Source organism: Athalia rosae, chromosome 2 (genome assembly GCF_917208135.1).
Source record: "Athalia rosae chromosome 2, iyAthRosa1.1, whole genome shotgun sequence".
NCBI classification, from domain to species: Eukaryota; Metazoa; Arthropoda; class Insecta; order Hymenoptera; family Athaliidae; genus Athalia; species Athalia rosae.
In genome coordinates, this window is record NC_064027.1 from 12,563,348 (window position 1) to 12,584,358 (window position 21,011).

Consider the following 21,011-nt stretch of genomic DNA (forward strand, 5'->3'; position numbering starts at 1 on the left):
CAACCACCGAAACTGGAGTAGGCCGATGCCGTAATCGATCACCTACAATCTCCCATAAATGATTCACATCCTCGGGAAAACCGACTGAACTACTTCACGCACTTCTCTTCCGTTCCCATCAATCGCCATCTTTTGGAACGGTAAATAGAAACATTATATTTTCATGATTATTATTGTTACTATAATTATCGCGCGTGTCCTGCACCTCTTGGATCGATGAATTCAAATGTTTCTCAGTGTTTCGTAACTGTTGATTTGGATTTCTATGAGAAATGAAGAGGATAATCAACCCGCTAATCTTAAAGATATAAGTTTTCCTGTCTGCGTGTCGGATGTGGATTTGAGGTTTTTGACGTGGATCAGGATATTACCTTCCCGAATCTACACTTTTTCGAAGAGTTCTATTGTACTTGATAAGACAAACGAAAGTGAAGCGTGAATACACAGCATATACAGAGTTGGGCTAAATCCCGCAAAGTGGGTAGGCATATAAGGCGGTCGAAGTTAGGGAGGCACATCACCGCCGCGGCTATGCCTACGTATGTACATCACTTATATCAGAATATTCAAAGGCATATTAAGAGACGATAATTACACCGTCTAACCCCTGAACAACTGAATCTACGTGCCTCGTATTACATGAATAAATAAACATACCCGCTCTCCGATCCCTTGTAACGCTGCAAAATTGTTTCCATTCCCGATAGTCTGAAATTTTACTTAATACCAATGTGTTGGTCCCGCGTCACGTACACACCCAGATACGTGATACTCGCGCAGAGGCTGCAACTGAACCGTGTACGATTTCTCGTGGATTAAGCCCCTCGATAGCTATGAAAAGCGATGAAAATCCGCGGCTTGTTCATACAAACGACTTTTCCATCCCTCGGCATATACACCGGATAAACTATCCTCTGACTGTCTTTTCTACATTTTCTCTCTTTTCTATTTCTCATCCCGTACGTCTGTACACTGGAAATGTATGTACATAGGTATACATAAATGGAACCGGGTTCGCTGCACGGTGCAGGGTGCATGGTTCAAGTTTGGAGCTGCCGCAGGAGTTGGATGCGAGCCGTACGTATACGGAAAGAGGACGGTGGGCGATTGTGTGCAAGTTTGCGCGCGCCGCATATGTATGAGATAAAAGGGAGAGAGAGAGAGAGAGAGAGAGAGATAAAGGGGTAAATAAATAGGGGGGGTTGAAGGGAAACTACGTTCGAGTATAAGTCGGATTCGAATATACTTGCCGGTGAATTCCGTGTCTCGTTAGTCGTCGAAGCGCCAAGTGTACACGACGTAGGTTATTTTATCAAACGCTCGACGGAGGCTTAGAAAACTCGCTAAGCCGTCTAAAACTTGTAATTCACTCTCAGCTCGCTTCTGAAATCTATGGTAATTATTGCAACAACTGACGTTGATACAATAGCGGTATTATAACCGAGCTATCGTTATAATCGCGCTGTTCCACAACATACTTACCATTGCTCCATTTTGTCTCGAACCGTTTTGCATAATTAACATCGGAGGATATCGCGCGAATGTATGGCTGCGCAACGAAAGAGAATACGTTAACCGTAGTCGGTTCCTCGTGTGTATCCGTGAGATTTATAAACGAAGGGAACGAATTATAAACGTTGAGAGAAAATTAATACATCGACCCCGCGCGCGGTATGCAACGACATATATACTGGCAACCCTGTGACATTCGTAGAGGTATTTTATTCCCGCGGTGCAATATGAGAAATTGAGAGAAGCGATGAATATTGATCTTCAGATATAAGAGTCGCAGTGAAATGAAAAGAAATAAAATAAAATAAAATGAAATGAAATGAAATGAGAAACAAAGGGAAAGAGATTCGATGGTGGTTCAAGATCCTCGCCAACGGCGTATCCACCCCTGCGGTACGAACCCCGTCCACAGCACACACACACACTACCGATTGGTAATCGATTCACTTTGGACTATTCTTATCCCACGATGCAGCAGTAGATTTTCAGAGTCGAACATTGACGTATTGTGTGGGCGATATAAATATACATCCTCGGTACGGCGACCGCAGGATTTGTGGCTTTATGTACTCTCCTCCCGTGTATCCGTATACGATTCCACTCGCTGTATAGAAAGCCTAGAACCGGAAGGGCGTAACCCACACTCTTTCGATCGTCACCCGTCGAACATACGTATACGTGTACATGCACCGCTGTGTATGGCCGTAACTCACGATTGACGAATCGAATCAGACGGACACGGAATTTTCGGAAGTTTGAAAAAACTTACGAAAAAAACAACGTTGCGAAAAACTCGTGAAGAAGATTTTGGAGAACGAATTCGAGGTCCGTTCGAACCGTACGAGAATGAAAGAATCCGTTCGATTGAAAAAAATGTTTGTTTCCATGAAACGATTCTTCCCTCGAGTGCACTCTAATCGTATAACGACGAAATATAGGTACGCATAGGTACACATGGTGAATATAACGACCAGATGCACATAGAATTCGTGCGGCTTCGTTTACAGAGACAGCCGGGTGCATGGACGGATACATCAAAACGTCATCGCAAGACGTTCGATGTAAAATAGAGATATTCAGACCACCGGCGATGTCATCGCGATGCAAATATTACAGAGAATGTATATGTATATTAAGATTGCGGACTCGTGTTTACATGTCGCGTCACTAACGTTGTAGTATAAGGTCGTGTTTGCTATTTTTTATGATTTCTATTGCAGAGTTGCAAATGCTCCGAAAACTTGTGAAACCGATGGACACACCGATGTAAAAAAAAAATATTTTTTCGCTTTTTCGCTCTTTTCCAAAATAAATCCGAAGATAACGGTGCCCGATCGTACGTGCCAATACACCATTCATAGAATACGCAATGTTTTGAAATACATAAGTCCCGAGATGAATGGGTGTAACCGCCAGTATCGGGGACCTTCCATCCTCTATTAATTCAACTTTTCGATTTCAACGTTTCTCAACATATTTTTAGTCTATACACACAAACGAATAAACGCCTTTTCACCTTTACACGCGGTATGAAATCGTTTATTGGCGCATGGGACCCGATACCATAGCATGAGCCACGCGATATGATATACACCTTTGATATATGTATCCATTAATTGGCTTTTTCAAGTTGCGGGAAAATTCTCGGTTGGATTTCCATGCTCAATCAATGTTCAGTTGCACGCCGTTCACTTGCGTAAATACCCTCTGCGATTCTCTTGATTGATGATTAGGATAAAATGTTCGGTCAACAGACTGGCGGATTCAAAAAAGCGGAGAATCAAATCTACTATTTCATCGAAAAGTAGACGCGGTCTAAAACTAGCATTTCATTCGCCAGGGTGCGGTGAAATCAGACGACCGGCGAATAGACTGGACAAAAAATTACGTATCAATTCACCGTCGAATTGGATCATCTAGCGGCGGGGTATTTACCTCATGTACGTTATTTATACCGTTTCACATGTGCGCAACCTGTACGTATGTATAACAGCGTATGAAATGAGGTGAATTTTGAAATGACACGGAAATGGGGTGCGCAAAAAACATTCGAAATTTAAATTGTAAAGTGCGTGTTCTATGCTCTGGTACGTCAGGGATATGTGCTACCGAGTACATATATATTCCTGTATGTTTTTGTACGCTCAAGAAAATACCTTTGTATAAATTTCGCGTAGTATATTTCCCTCTCTCGCGGGTCATTGGATATACATGTATACACGGAGCGTAGCGATATATTATTGTATAGGCGTACGTATATTCGCGTCGAAGCACTATTTTCAATCTGACGGGGCGATCTAGATCGTCGGCGTAATAATTTTTTCAATAATTACCGTCGCGGCCGCCGAATTCCAAAAATGAATTGACGAGACGAAATTCCGAGGAATTTTAAGAATGGGTGCAAAAAATTAATTGAAAGTAAAGAAAAGCTATCCGTTCGATGGATAAACGAGAAAAATTATCGAGATTATTGTGTAACGTGGTAGGTAATTAAAAATTATACGCCATTGGCTGACTCATTGGCAAAAACGATTGTTTCGGAGAATCTGTAAACAAGTGTCAAAATCTCAGCGAGGCTTGTGGCGTATCGCTTGTGGCGCATGTACATCGGCTACGCAATATTTTACTAGACGGTCTCGTGCAAAGATTACACATCAGTTACCACGCCCACGGGAAAATCTGATTAGATTTTGTGAAAGATATCGGCGACGTCGATGCGCAAAGCTCAATGCATTCGCCCACCTTTATCGAGAGTGCAGGGAAACGAGGCTACATATATCGCAATTCCCCGCAGCATACTTATTCGGCATTTGGTTGATTAAGCGAAAACACTCGGATAAAGCGATGGCGTTTCCAGAGCAGCGTGAAAATTAGGACACCCTACGATGTATGTATGATAGACTGGCGTAAGTCGAACGTCGGTTACACAAACACACGCACACACGTAGGAGGATGAAACATGGATAGATCGACGGACCGTCGGAGACTCCCAAGTGAGCTGTTTGCACCTCCTTCCGCGGAAACCAACGGCTTGCATTAGTTTGCATACGTGAGTGAAAGTTCAAAGTTTAGAAATTCAAACAACCGCTGAATGTCTCTTCTCGGAATAATTTTACATTCCGTTCATGTTTTTTTTTTTCTTGTTTTTTTTCGTTCTATAATTTTTCCCCCCCTTTTTCTCCCTAAGCTGCGGACAAACATCGCAAGATATGGCAAAGAGCGTAGTATCGCGTGAAACACCTTCGTCTGAATTGCTTCTTTTTTTTTCCCTTCGTTTTCACCACCGCTATATCGTATTATGCGTTTGGTTTCCCTTTGGTCCGTTAGTGTACGCTACCAATCGGAGCGAATATGTTTTGTCTCCTCCTTTTATTAGTTCGCGTTGTACGTGAGGAGGTCTTCAATTTGGAAAGGTTGGAAGGGCGGCGGACGAGCGACGCTGTTTCCTTTCTGAATTTCTTAATTTTCGAGCAAAGTAACCCGAGGGTCTCTAATGTTCCCGCGGTAGGAACCCACTCCGGCAATAGTACCTCTTAATTATGTAGTAAAATAGTGATAATCCCTTTATTGCTGTAATTTGCCTGCTTAAAAGTTCACTAAAAAGTGAGTTTATATTAAGATTATAAGTACCATTCCGCACGCTTTATAAACCACTTGATATATACGTAAACCACACCTACTAACCCGCCCCAAAATTGAATCAAAATATTATTAGGTCCGTTTTACTTTTTCGAATTATTTTACTTAATTATGTTACTCTGTTTCTTTTTGAATTTTGTTTTTTCACTCTCTAAGTCTTTATTCGTTTAGAAGAAATTATCCGCCCGATCATTTCTCCAAGTATATCTGTACGAATCCGAGAATGATATCGAATCTTTTGAGAACGAACCTAAGAATTATTCCATTATGATCCCAACCAGCTGGGTATAAGTATATTTCTTGATATTAAAATATTCCTCGATGCGAATATCGTTTATTGTCGAATGATCCATTCAAAATCACTGGAGAGCTAGATCGCCCGAGCTCGGGGCGATATTAAAATATATGAATTCGTCTCGCCTTCGCTTTTTTTTTTTTTTCTTATTTATCATTTTATTTATTTCTTTATCACCGGACATATTTGCATGTGTCGAGTTTCGAATCGATCCACACGTCACTATATAGCCGTTACAATACCATGCATGATCATGTTACACGAACACGTATAAATTTATAACCTTGAAAACACACCAAGGTCAATACGTACAAGATAAAAGAAGAAACCTAGTCTCTCGAAAAAATGATTCACGTAAATTATTCACAAGTTTAACCAAGTTTTCGTACGCTCTCGTACATTTGTATTTCGATATTACGAAACCTTGTGGAAATTGAAGAAAGAAACTCCATCAATTTATTTCGTGGAAATATAGATATACGTGTGAATATATTTTTTTTATATTTTACAACGTTACTAAAACACCTGCACATTTGGAAGTTTTATAAACGGACTGAGATATATTCAACAATTATTATATGCAAAGAAATATCGCGCGAGGATCTGTTGGGAAAAAAGAATTTCAATCATACATTCACAAGTTCCTCTTCATTCGAGAGAATAATAAATTGGTCATTTTCTATGTATACGTATGTATACTCATGTTCTACGCGTGAGCTGAAAATTGCATCAACTCTCCTCTACGACACAATAATTTGGCAAGTGAGATTCGTTGGTCGGATTGGGTAATTGCTATGTAACCGGTAGAATGTTATGATCACAACTAGGGGAGGAAGAAAGGCTTACGAATGGCGGGAGGGTCGAGGGTTAGCAGCGAAAGGAAGTTATGATGTTTTTTAACAGGGAAACTGAGCGAGTATCTAGAAACCATTTTTAATTGCGTTCTCCGTCTTTTTCGTTTTAATTAAAAGCTCCTAGCTTTTTTCCGACACACACCGTACGTGTGTCGCGCGGAAGAAATGATTTTTATTCGTCTCTTGTATTCCTCCAGTTCCACTTTTTGCATCCTCCACTTTAACTTCCGACTATTACTCGCTTTTCGTCGACTACCTTCGCGTCCACGTCCACCGACGATTTCACCTTTCTTACGGTACACGCGGATGTACGTACGTACGTGTACTTTGTACAATTAACAATTTTTTTCTCTTCGAATTTTCCTTCCGTTTCAATTGAAGTTCACCGACGTTGTTACGACGGTGCGATATTATTCTTATACATTATCGCAATGATTATCGTCATCACCATTATCAGGGGCGACAGACAGTGGCGAACAATCCGATTATTGGATTTTGAGTGCTCCGAGCGAATCGAATATCGCGGGAAAAATTATTATCAGTTGTAATTTAGAAACACCTTCTCGGCGATCGTGGACTGCGGAGGTTAAGTACAGAGTGGTACAAGGGTAGATGAACTGCGAATCGATAACTGCTGAGGAAAAGCAGATGGCCTCCCACCGGAGCAGCTATGAAGGACAAAGGTTATACCAGCTACCGTTGAATGTTCCGTGATATTATAATTAATCGGATTTATACCAGATCCTTCGAAATATAATATAGAAAATACGTGGCGAAGTCCCTCGCACTACCTAATATAACGTTGATACGAGTTTGAACTTAATTATTTCAAAGTCACTCACATTCACTCGACTTAGCACCCCTGCACCTTATTATACCACTTTTCCGTACGTATACGCATACCTGACGTACAACGTACGTCACGCATCCGATCGCTCCGAGCAAACATCAGCTCCAAACTCTACAACAAAATTAAACTTTGTACATATTGTTATGTATACGTAACCACGTACAATATGTTTGGAAAATTGTGCAGGCTGCTTTTCGCAGAGGTTATTAGCAGTCCTTGAAAGGATGGGAACAATGTACCGTACATAATAACGGGGCTTTTCGCCATATTTACTTCGAGTAAATCGAGGAGAGAAAAATGACGTTTCTGCGGAATATTAAAAATCATTCGTTCCTATTTTCGACTATTGGATTTTAGTCTCAATTTTTGGTTGAATTGTAGTCGTCGATGGCATGGATCAAACAAAAACCACGTAACATGTCCAGACTCATGTCAATAATATCAAATTATCAGGTTCTGGTTTTATTTAGTCATTTTTTTGATCAATTTATTATTGTACATATAAATCATTATTCAGTTATTATTTGTATAAAGATGTATCTTTTTTCCAAATATCACCGCTCCGCCGTTATTAAATTTCCAAAGACCGTCGACCGATTTTTTTCCGAATTTTTCTCCCCGAAACTCGTGCATCAGTCAATATTCGGACTATGAGGTAATTGAAAACACGTGATTGAAATAGAAACTCCGGGTTCAACCGTTTCTACATGATACGCGCGAGTTTTAATATCTATTGGTGCAAAGTAAAGTAGCGAGTACATGACATTTTGTTTCAACACATTCTCTGTGAACGTAGGGGGAAATTCACTCCTGGTCGGGTGAGTAGTAACGATGACGGTCCGATCGGTATACATGCACCGAGAACCATCGGTGTCGTACCATCCGGTTGTGATCCCGCGCACGTCTCGCAAAAGTTCATGAACTAGTTATTAACGTAGACACTAAAAACTGTCATACCGAAAAAGTAGTCAATTTCGCGTGGTGGGTACGCAGACATCGCTCTCACATCCGAATCTGGTTGTGCTTGCGTGCAGATATGATAGTGAGATGTAAATGGCTTGAAATTGTAACACGGCATCGGTGTCGATCGGATGGATCGACTGTCATAACTAGAATCCTTGATTCTCAGGTCGGTCGAATTTTCATTCTTTTGAATTAACGTAGTTTGAGATTGAAAAAAATCAATTTTCGGAGATGGAGGGTAGATGGCATTTTCTATCATTCGCTACGGTTTCGTTGACAACAACATCCCATCGTAATATCGTTCGGAAAGATTATTACCGACACTATCCGACGACAAGCTTTTTAAAAAAAAAAAAACTAAGATATTTACGTATGTGGTAATCATTGAGCTTGATCATGTAAAAAAGTATAATAGATCTCCGGACAAGATGCATCGGACGAAAGAAAAAAAAATTCGCTACGGGGGTTCGTTTTTTCAAAATAATCGAATAAGTTTTTCACGCCACTAATCAGAAAAATTACAACTTTGTGAACGTTACAATGTCGTTATCAATCAAATCCGCTTTTCTATCCCGCTATATAACCCATGAAAAATAATTTATTTATCGTGTGCGAACGCGGACAGCTGGAGCGTACGGTTCGGTGTGCAAACGCTAAATACTCCGCACTCGCCGAGAGGATCAACTTTTCGTTATAATGTTGAAGGATAACAAGTCACACTGTCAACACTGTTATGTTGAAATATGGATTTTGTAAACCCAACGTCACACACCTACGTATCCATACTGCATTGATTTCAATCGATCCGAAAATCTGATATCCATCGCGATATTGCTCGACTTGTAACAAAAATAATATCGTCGTGTGGCACTTTTGAAATCAGTGCGAATAACCTCAGCTCCATTTTTATCGATAAGTAGCTTTGGTGCACCGTGAAACTGAAGTCGACTTTTTGTTCTTTTGTTTTTTGCTTCGTCTTCGTTCGACGATCTTCAAACAAGACGTAGCACCTCTGGTAAGACGAAAAGCTCGAACACACATCATTGGCTGCGTGAAAAAAGCCCCCATGTGTCAATTATCGAGTGAATCTCTCAATCGCAGCTACCGTAGCAACCAAATTTCTTTGAGGCACATAAATACACCTCACAAGGAATGAAATAACTTTGATCATTCAAAAGGTGAAACAAAGATTTCACATTCCTTTTCCGAGAGGTCGGTCATATTGAATTATGAAGCTCGTGACTGACGAGATAAAATTCATGGGATGCCGTTATACATTACCTACATGAAAATTTGATCGTCTCGATGGAGTGAATCACGTGAAAAAAAGGGAGACAATCAATTACGTACGCCATTATGTATTCTCACGTACATAGAAAAATTTCAAGTTGATTGGCAGCCACGAAATATGAACTCCCGCAAGAGCGAGCTTTCGGGGATACATGGACCATAAAGAAAATTTAAATATATAAAACCGCTCGTATTGTTTGCTGAATCTTTTCTTCTTGGCGCTCCGACGGTCCGTATCAATTACACCTACAATCCTCGCTCGTATTCATCGTACATTATTTCATAGCCGAATAAATTTCAACCACGATATCGCTGTGTCGGTGTAGACTACGGTCGAGACACTTACGTCAGAGTATAACAAGAGGAGTCCTCTGTCTTTTATCTATTTGCGCTGAATATCGTCTACACCGTACACTTGGATATCATCAATTCCGTGTACTTACGGCGTGCGGACTACAGTTCCACGTACTTCGTTAATTAGGCAATCCGATTCCCGGAATATTAATCGTAACCGAGGAACAAAATTTTCTAATATCGCTCACCTGCGATCAATTCAGCCAAATAGTAGAGCGTGGAGTCAAACCAAACGTGTGCATATAACGAAATTATCAAGTATTCATCTCTCCCAGCCTATCTGTTTAATGGGAAAATTGACGATTAAAGCGATGTAACGCTGTTATCTCATGTCACGTGCGATTACCGCTCTACCGCAGATCGCCGGTATAATTGTTAATCATGTATATTAATTATTGCTATTGTTAACGATCGTTTAACCGTGTCCATTCACAATTTGCCTCCGTGAATCGTGAAAGCGGCGGATGTTCGACGAATTATGTAATAGGCTTATCCGATGATTCATCGGTAAAAGCTTTTTCGATCACACGTGTAAATGTAGACGGAGGATTCACGGCATTGATCACTCAACGAGTCCGAATCGAGTACTCGACTCCTTTGACTCCGATCGAATACTGCAATTTTTGCCCTGATTTTTTTTTTCTACGAAATCGTTCAACTTGGCGTAGAAGCTGTTTAGATTCTTTGCTACTTTAGAATCGATTGATGAGTTGACAAAACGACAGATGCAGGGGTTACAACGAAGACCATGAGTCTTAAAAATGAATACTCTCCAAGTTTCCGTTTGTTTCACTCTCGTCCACCTGTATCGGTAGGAACCTTCCGAGTTCGAGCGGATCGAAAAAGATAAACGTTGACCGAAAGTACGAAATAACTAAGAATGGCGAGAGTTTTCGGATGAAAGCTTGGCGCAAAGATGAGAGTGTACCACGCACGAGTATGTATGCGGTAGGTATTACGGCGCGGGGAAGATATTATATTCGACTCGTTCGTTTTTCGAGGACTCGAGTTCGCACATCCCTCGCGGTACTCGGAAACACGACGCTTGACTCGATTCATCCGCGGTTGAGTGGTGGAGTTGACGGTGTTTAGTTGTCACTTTCCCCGGGGGGTCGGCGGTTTTTTTTTTCGACTACGGACTGAGGTGGTTCGCCTCGTCCCAGCCGGCCATACTTTATCATCTTGCAATTATTTCGCAGACTACTTCGCTCCGTCTTTTCTCACACCTATCGTACAATCTTTATAAAATATATACGTTTGTAGGCGGGCCGGCGGTATAGTGGCTGGTTATTTATTTTTCCAGTAACTGTAATTTTTCAAACACTGCCCGCGGAAAAATGTGCCAGGCTGTTTTTGACACGCTGAAAAATACGATGTTGGAGGCGGCATTTCTCGGGTCTGTGAGGGCCAACGGTACACGCCATAGATATACCCGTAGAAGCGGCGAGGATTCTAAGTTATGGGATTGATTTCCTCTCTTGTCAGAACCCGACTATCCTTCTGTTACCTAGCACCTAATCTAGACCTTCGAAATACCTACTCGGAGCCCGTGACACTCGACTATCTTCGCCACCATAAAAAGCGAAAAATAATGGCAACCTCCCTCCCTCCGTACAGATCCCCGTTGTCTTCGAAAATACAGGCGCGTCCGTGTGAAGAGTTTGTAGAGATTTAGAGGACCTCCGCCGTATTCGCGAAGCACACGTACGTAATGCACACGGAACTACGCGCTGGGTACATAACCCGTACGAGTGTGTAGCTATGTACGTACATACCGATGAAAAAGCACGGGAAATGCAGAGAGCGCATCGAGAGTGGAGGGAAACCGGTTTACAATTTGCTAAAGTGTTTCTCAACAACGCAGTCCCCCGAGACAAAAGGAGAGAGAGAGCGGTCGTACGTCACCGAAGTGAAAATACTCGATACACCGATGCATCTTTTGTTAACCGGTAGAGGTATCGGGACAAATTACAAATAAATTCATTGGGAAAATAACGCGAAGATATAGTAAGCGAGATATGCGCACCTTTCGACGTCGTAGCGGTGAACATTAATCTCGGGAGTGGTATGAAAAATTTTCTTCATACGGTGGATGCAATCTGTCTCTGGGAAATCGATTCGAATCGCGCACGATCTCTCATCTCAAATATCAAACGCACCGTGCTCGGGAAAGTGACGATAGCCGAGCGACGCGACGGGCCTGCAGAAGGATTCCACGGACTGAAAATAAAAAATAAACACCGATCTTGACCGTTGAAATTCAGACGAAATTTCGATTGAACACATCCGATAATCGTCATCGAGTAAACATCCTTTGATATCCGGTCGCCTTCTCCACTACACGACCGTACGGGAGTCAATCTCTAGGCAATTAGACATTCGGTGCCTTCGCGTAATTCGTCGAATGAAGCGGGCTTTCAATTTTGCAATGTACATAGCGATGCTCAAATCGTCCTCTGACGGCGTCTCTCGGAATTTTTAAAGGAGAAGTGGGAATGGCTTCCGAAAACTAAGGATCACGGTTATACGGTGTGCGGAGTCTAAAGCGAAGCGGAGCAGCCTGCAGGCCATTTACTGCGCCGGAAGTAGCATCTTGGGCTATTCTCCGCTCGTCCTACGCCACACTGCGGCAACTACCAGTTTCTGAAAATGTATATACCCACGTACGTACGTAGGTAGGTAGGTAGGTACGTGGAACACAAAGTTATACGGTAGAAAGGTGGAAACTGCTCGAAACGATCCGACGGCGACTTATCCGCGCGGTGAAATAAAATTGGAAAACGCAACACCCATTGTGAACTCCAAGCACCCTGACAACGACTATTACCGGTGTAGTTATACTCCACCCTTTCGAGGTATGAGGTTTAACGAGCAATTTTGTAAGCCATGATCAAAGCGAACTATTTACCATCGACGCAAAGTGGCGACGGAGCCACAAAGCAACCCTTATTGCATATCATCTACAGGAATTGTGCGCCGGACAACATTACGGAAGACCTATTTGCACTTAATATCATTACCGCCGACGGCTCGTTCGAATTGTCACATATAGATTGGAATTACGTTCCAAACGTGAATGTCGCGTGATAGTTATCGATTGAGCCGAACAGTCTGAAAATTTGCACTTCTCAGAGCACTCGTCGAACGAAAGAGGACCCCGAAAATCGCCAAAGAAAACCGGGCGGTGTTGAAACGGTGTCTCTCCTTTTCCACTCCAATGTTTCATAAATCCGTCTATGACGTTAGGTTAACTGATTTCAAATCAATAGGCCAACCTCCATTATCGTCCGGGATTGTCGAAATGAAAATCTGTCGAAAGATCAAAAGAGGACCTCCAAGTTCGGAATCTGAGAGGAGCCCTCGTTCGTGGGACACTCGGGGCTCTCCGAAATGAATGAGGTAAAATTAATCTCCCCGGTAATTTGTAGTTTGCGAAAACTCGACTCGTACATCCGAGGACCGGTTTGATGGTCAATCCTTTGCTCGGGCATTCGGCATCCGTGGAAAATGTTTCGCGATCGCAAAGCTCGCGAGCGTAAAGGTCTTATTAGAAACTGAAACTAGGCAGGTGGGATTTGAAGGATAAAATAACAGATTACGTCACGTCCGGACCGGCCAGCTGTGATGTGTGAAGACTTAAGGTAGAATTGCCGCTCGCAAATTCTCAAGTGAGGTAAACGCAGATCTCCTGTACCATGAAATTGCGCACTGCTTCTGGTATGTTTGATAGTGAAGGACTGTTGATTATTATCAGTCGCAGAATTTGATCTCTCCATGGTTGAAGTGTCCCGCGCAAAGGTAGCAAATGACCTACAAAATTCCGGCTTTGAACGCCCTCTCCAAATGTCCACGATGTGTCGAACATAGTTCACAATTAGTTTCATTCCATTAATTTGGTTTGATCGACGATATCTCATAGAAAACATCATTGACCGGATGAAATTCGTAACACGGTTGTTACCGGTTGTTACCTAGTCGAAACCCATCATCAATAAAGGGACAGAAGTACGGAGGACGTAGGGTAAATTGGACCATTATAAAAGTGAAGTATCGAACAATCCATGTAAACTGGTCCAATTCGCCCCCTTTTTTTTCTCTCATCCGTGATCGTTCCCAGTCAGTTCTTCAAAGTGGCGATTATCAATTTCTCGTGGTTGTAATCTACCGAACCGTTGGACTTATTACCGTTTTCTGAAATAATGTTGGAAAAATAGCATTCGTATTATTTTTGCAGTTCGTACAGGTACGGGTCCATTCCTTGCAGCTGTTCACATTGTATTCGAGGTAAGAGAAATAAGATAAAGAAAAGAGAAAGGGTATGAGAAAACGTTTTAAGATAATCTGATCATTATTGCTATTTATATGAGCCACAAAACAGTAACGCAATAACAATAAAGGACAGGAACAAAAAGATATGGAAAAGAAAAAATATTCCAGCGCGGATCCTAGATACTTTTTTACTTCGCATTTCTTTTTTTTTTTTTTCTCATTTTTATTCTTCTCCACCTTCCCTCTACCTTGCACACGGTTTACCCGAACTCGAGCTTATAGGGGTGGGTTTTGCGGTAGAATTTACCTTACGCGTAAAATAAATCCCACCACTTTATCGATTTAACCCTCTTTCGGTTCCCGAGAGAGAAACCATACAGCAAGGATGGCTCGAGCTCAACTAGGATAATAATATTTATTGATAACTAAAACTTGACTAGCCGCGTTCAGAATTTACAGTTTCAAATTTGCACCCGTTATCGAAGTTCCTCTTAGAATTCTGCATGTATAATATCCGTATACCTACAGCTACGTATAGGCGTCATCTATGTGGAATAAGGTAGACGCAACTTAACACCGGCGTCGTCCTGGTCCTTCGTATGTATGAAGGAGGGGAAACGGGGAGGAGGGATGAATACGTACTCAAACACGTAAGAAGTTTCCGTTGTGCTTTACATAGTTGGGTACCTGTGAAACGGGGTGTTATAATTTCTTCCGTTAGGTAACTCTGTTATACCTAGGCAAGCGTACGCATACACATGTACATATTTACATGTCTCCTCTCTCCGCATACATTCGTACTTCTCGTATTTGTACAGACGCGAAAGTAGTGGAAGCGGAGAGGCCGCGGCGGCGGCACTTTATGACGCATTCGCGAGAACGTAATACAACAATTTCATCCGAGCTTTCTGTCTCTCGCCCTTCCCCGTATACTCCGAGTATAATACCTCGTACGTTTTGAAAAAAAAAAAAAAAAAAAAAAAAAAAGAAAAAGAAACGAAAAACGAAAAGAAAGGGGAGCATAGAAGAAAAAATAGCAAACGAATGAAACATTAGTTCTATGAGTACATCTATTCCAAGCGGTGGGACTCAACTCGCAACTTAACGACCTCGACCGAATTACCGAAGCTCGTATAGTCGTGTAGGAATGTGGTACGATATCTAATTCGAATTTCTGGACGGCGCAAGGCTGATTGTGCGGAACTTATAATCACTTCCCGCGCAACACCGAAACCCTCACGTTTACCGATCGAATAACACACATATTTCGGGGCGATACATGCATCTACGTGGAATGTATACGTACATGTATATGTGCGGGGAGTATACGAACGCGCAAACACCGCATGTACCCATGCATATTTGAAAACACACGGGTACAGATGTAGTTTGATTATGGAACAAGTGCGCCGCGTAAGGTATAATAATTATGTTTGGCTATAAACAGGCAGTAAAATATTGTAACGTTAGCGAGTTGAGGTACCCGGAGGGAGGCGGAACGGGGTAATGGGGCTAGTAATAAAACGTTAGGTAGTATAAGGGGGGAAAAAGAGGAAAAAGCGGGCGAAAAGGGGCAAGGAAGAGGGAAGCGGGTCGCTGGGGAGCGACTTTGGACTAGCGCAAAGGGATGAGGGAAACCTGAAGCACAAAACACCACCTTGTAAGTAAACCGATATAGAGGACACTCACGATCCCCTCGTAAAATATATATACGAGGTAACGTCAGACGAAACTCAGAAATTTATTTTTTCTTTCACGCGATAAACCCCCTTCCAACCCTTACAGCAAATATCCGGGTAATACGCCCGGAGATAGTCTCCAATCTTCGGTACGACTACGTCACCGTCTAGGTGTTAACGACCATTTCGTGATTCACACGCCGAGGAATACCCCTCGCCGTGTCCGATGTACGAACGAAATACATTTCACACGCATTCGTTACCTATGGCTAGTTTTGCGCGTACGAGTCGGGAAGGCGATCATTCTCATTGTTCGAAAAAAAGCTCGCTCACGAAAGGAGATTGAATTCGGTGTCCGCCTCTCAATCCGGAGCGAAAGCTATTGTAGATTGAAGAAAAAAGTCAAAAATTTCCTTCGAGATCGAATGCTTAAAGATCGCAAGTCACGATGACGTCGATCTCGTGCATCGTGGGTTATGTACGCGTCTTCCTGAACCTCGTTAACGTTTTTAAAAATTCAAAGAAATTTTCACCATTTTTTTATTATTGTTCTCGTCAGTCTTCATTTATTTGTACTGCAATTCGTAGTGCACGGCACGCTGGAGAAATCTTACGCCCGCCTATAAATACAGAGGCGTATTGCGGTGTGTTGTAAAACTATGTAAAGGAATGTACAGTTATGTTTATATGCTACAGTGGTGGTGGAAAGCGTTTGTGGTAACGTAACGCCCTGAAGGGTTCTGACGCTAAACTTCATATAGTAATGCGAGATTTCGGATCACACGGTAGAGAAAGCTTGAAAGAAAAGTTGTTCACGGTAGGATGAACTGGGGGGTGGAATTTTTTTCTTCGTATTCATGCTACGTGTGTTCCATTTTTTTGTTTCTGGTTTTTTATGTGATAATCAACCCGATCTAGGACCGTACAGCTGAAACGGGTGATAACGATTAAACCTTCACGGAGTACCGTCGCATTTTCATCATTTTTTTTCCTTTCTCGTTTTTTCTTCTGTATCATTACATTGTATATCATCGAATTGTATTCTTACGAGTAGTGGTTTCAAATTTTGAGAATAGATATCGACGAACAAAGGTTTTCAGACATTCGAAAATGTAGCGCTCCTTTATCTCGTTTTGGAATCGTGGAATTGATCGGACAATTGGCTTACGCATCGGATAGACGTCTGGATCGTTCACTCTGTGTAACCTCAGAATGTTATAACTTATGCGAAATGTAAAGAAATAATACCGAAGGTATTCGTGAAATTAATATTGAAATTCTATGAATACCGCGTCCAGGTACAACCTTTGCTCGTTTTTTCGTTGGAATGCTTTACCATGTACAGACCCAAGAGTATAGGGTACAGACAATATAGGTAGGCTTGACCCCTATATTATACTTTATTGATATAAAGAGGGTCGGCGTCCGATAACATTGACGTGTAATTCAACATCAAACATGGGAATTGATTTCAATAATGATAACAATAATTTGTCGGATCCACGAAAACGAAGAATGAACATATATATATATATATGTATATGTATTTTTGTATTTCGCTTCACCCTTCGCGTCGCACTTCTTTGAAGTTCGCCATTTGTCAAGTCGGACGGAGGTTTTCCCCCGTTCTTTTTCACTCTTCATCAGGATTGGATTTTGATTGATACGAAACAGCAGTTGCTTTGAATCGGAAACATTTGAACACGTGAGAGACTATCGGTTCGGATTCTTTCGATGAATTTCACATTTCAGGAAATAATGATTCACTCGAAAGTTGATCACCGTGTTACGGACCAAGACTTATAAATTGGCATTCGCTTTGACGCCGTGCAGTCGAAAGAATTTGACGAATTCACCCATTAGTGCACTGAATCGGCAAATCACGAAGTCGACATTTCACTTACTACACCTGGAGCTCCTCCGATCTGATGGATATTACCGGAGCGAATTCTTCGCAAAGGAATCACCTCTGATTAAAATTAAACGTTTCATTGAATTCAATATACTCTGCATCGTGCAGCTAACGCGAATATCGTGAAGTTGAAACAGCGTTTGTTCGAGCGTGGTATGTTTTTTTTTTTATCCTCTTTCTTCCATCCTTATGAATATGGACCCTCGAATCAACTGGTAGCGCTCAGTTACATTGTATCGGCGAGACCGTACAGACATGAAGTAAGGGGTCAAAACGTACCGCATTCGTTGTAGCGGTAGGAAAAAAATTCTTTGAGTTTCACCGACGCTCACATTGTTTAATTCTATTTTATTTTCACTTTATTTTGTTATCTTATTTACAAAAAATTTTCCATAAACAACTTCCGCATGTGCGCGTTACACTATAGGTACACGTATACCTATATACCTCCGCCACACGCAGGTGGCTGCAGGTATAATTAATTCAATTCACGTTATATTCTTCACGCTATATAAATACAGTAAGTAGGTACAACGTAACGTCCCAGGCGTTAAATAAAAATTGTGGCTGAAGAATAATTTATTCAACTGACTTATTTTCGAAAATTGTTCGCCACATTCAAATCCGCTATCTCTTTGTTAGCAGGTCTTTGTTATTTTATTGGAAGAGATTTTTAAAATAACTGAGAAAAGTGAATTATTATCGTATCATGCGGCGAGAGTTCCCTTTTTTTTTCCTCCAAAAAACAAAAATCCCTACCCGCATAATATTCGGTATAATGTCATAATTGAAAACCATGATCCCCCTTGGGTGAATGGCCCAGCGGCAAAATTCAAAGACAAACGAAGAAGAAGAAAAAAAAAATAATAATAATGTGGTCAAAGTTGGTACGGCAAAATATTTCGGGTTTCAGAAAGACGGTTCGTTGACGCGAACTAATTTTTCGTTAATTCATTTTACTTTGAGCCCGCGCCACATGGGGGTGAAACATAAGTATATGTATAGGTTACAGGTTGTTCCGAAACTATCCGAGAGCTGCTGTACTCTGCGTCAGATACAGATACGTAGCCGAATATAGTAGAAGAGCTAGCGTTGGAAAATTCTGATATATTGTCAAAGTATAATCCCTCGACGACGAAAACTTTAACGATCTGCGTCGGACTATACGGTGTGGGATACACGTTATACCACCGGTGTTGCAACGCGGCGGTAACACAATGGCCGAGGAGCATCCCACCGTATGATTTTGCACGTGGTAAAAAAAGCGTGAAATTGGAATTACTTGACCAAAGAGCGCAGACGCACTTCAACAAAATGGCAGACTCAACCGAAACTCTGATGTCGTTCGACAGCGGAAGCCAAGTTACGGTAGTAAAGTAGTTGTGTGGCACCCCGCGTTCCCCGTATACGTATTGGTCTATGTATATCCTATGTATATATCTTGTACACATCCTAGGTATGTAGGTGGCTAGGTAGATGGATGGTATATGGTAGGTGTCTGCCGGCACCCAGCTACGATCTAGCCGGTTGCCAATGGCAACCTTGTGCCGGTGCCGGTGCCGGTGCTAGTGCCGTTGGTGCACGCCGACCTATAACAATTTCAGCTGGGGGCGGGGGTCGGAGGGAGGACTGCGATCATTGAGCAAATATAAAAATTCACCGTTTACACATCGTAGTCAAATACTCGGGACATTTATATGATAATTTGAGCTTACTTTCACGTACGAGAATCGATTTGATTTAACACGTGATTTGTTTACCGCGAAACGTTATGACTGCTACATTTCCTTCGGATATGCGTGAGTTCTATGATTTTCAGACTCGGACTCGTCGATGAAAGGTGATCGATTGGAGAAGAAAAGTTGCGAGAAGGGTATAACTGCAGTGCGATGTGAACGGGAAATTTTCGATTTTCGCTTCTCGAACTTTGATCGGATTTTCGTGGACATTTCGAGTGGGTATGCCTATGAAAAAAATTCTCCCGATGAAAAGGAGGGTGATGGGACGGTGGGAGTTCATCGTCGAGTGCAATACGTGAGTGAAAACCGAGTTCGCTCGCTCTCTTCAAAGTTGTTGCACACACATCTGTGCGGTACACATCCAACCCAACGTGGACGTAAAATGGGTTCACTTTGATCCCGTTTTTCTTTTATTCCCGTAATTTTTTTCACTCAAACTTATCTTTCATTTTTTATACCTCTATTTCGCATTTTTCATTATTCAAATCGCTTGTATACGATCATTCGGACGGTATATCTATATAATTTTCATATTTATTACATAGTGTGTTGCAAAGATGCGGAGGAGAATAAAGACGATCAACCGATATAAATTATTCCGTTCAATTGAATTCGCAGAAAGTAAATAAACTACTTTGTTGCGCGAGGTGATTGAGAATCTACGAGTGAGCGGAGCTTCGACTTTATTTTACTCTGTTGCAATTTCTTGATTCGTCGGTTCAGCGTATCTAAGCTCATATCAGCCATAGAAAATCGATGATCGAGAGATAGACAATAGTTGTTGCGTCGACAGATGTTTACATATATATATAACTCCTATATTTCATTTACTAACGATATTCCATGTACCGAAAACATTCGGTTATATCTGGTTGCGACTGACATGTCGACTATCGCAGCTGAAATTGACGTAACTGCACCGAAATTATCGTCAATCTGAGGCTGATGTTATATAAAATTAACGTTTGCCGCAGCTTTTACACTACACGTACGTGACAACCAGCCCATTCCGTGTTGTACACACAATTTAAAGATTAACAAATTACTGATATACACCGCAAACACATTTGTCGTTTCTATACAAACTGTTCAAACTGTCGGCGCAGCCGGCAGGGACATTGTGTTCAAGTATTTGTCACGCCCCGCTCGATTTCAACAAGCGTAAATTGATTAGAATGAAATCTCGTAATTTCCGAAATTTTATGTCGTAGAAACACCGCATGCTAATTTCTGTTTTTTTTTTTTTTTGTTGCAAAATCGTATTCCACGCCAACATGCATCAGCAATTTGTTCAAACAACGTCGATAAATATGGTAGAAACTGAGGAATTCCGGAAAACCTATAATTTAATTGCATTTACTCTCCGGCATACTACACGGTACCTACGAAATTTCCGGTTCCAATATTTGGATAAGTCAGTTTTGATTCCGTTCAATTTTTCAAGTTCTAGTTGCTATCTCGGTATTTTCATACACGTACGCACATGAAGGGTAATTCGATTGATGAATTCACCCAACTAAATTCAGCTGGTATAATAGAATCCACATCCGTTCTGAGACTTTTTAATAAATGCTCTCATGGTTGATTGGTGATTATATTTTATTTCCATATCGATGTCTGTTCCCTGGAAACGCAGTTGACTAGAGATATATATC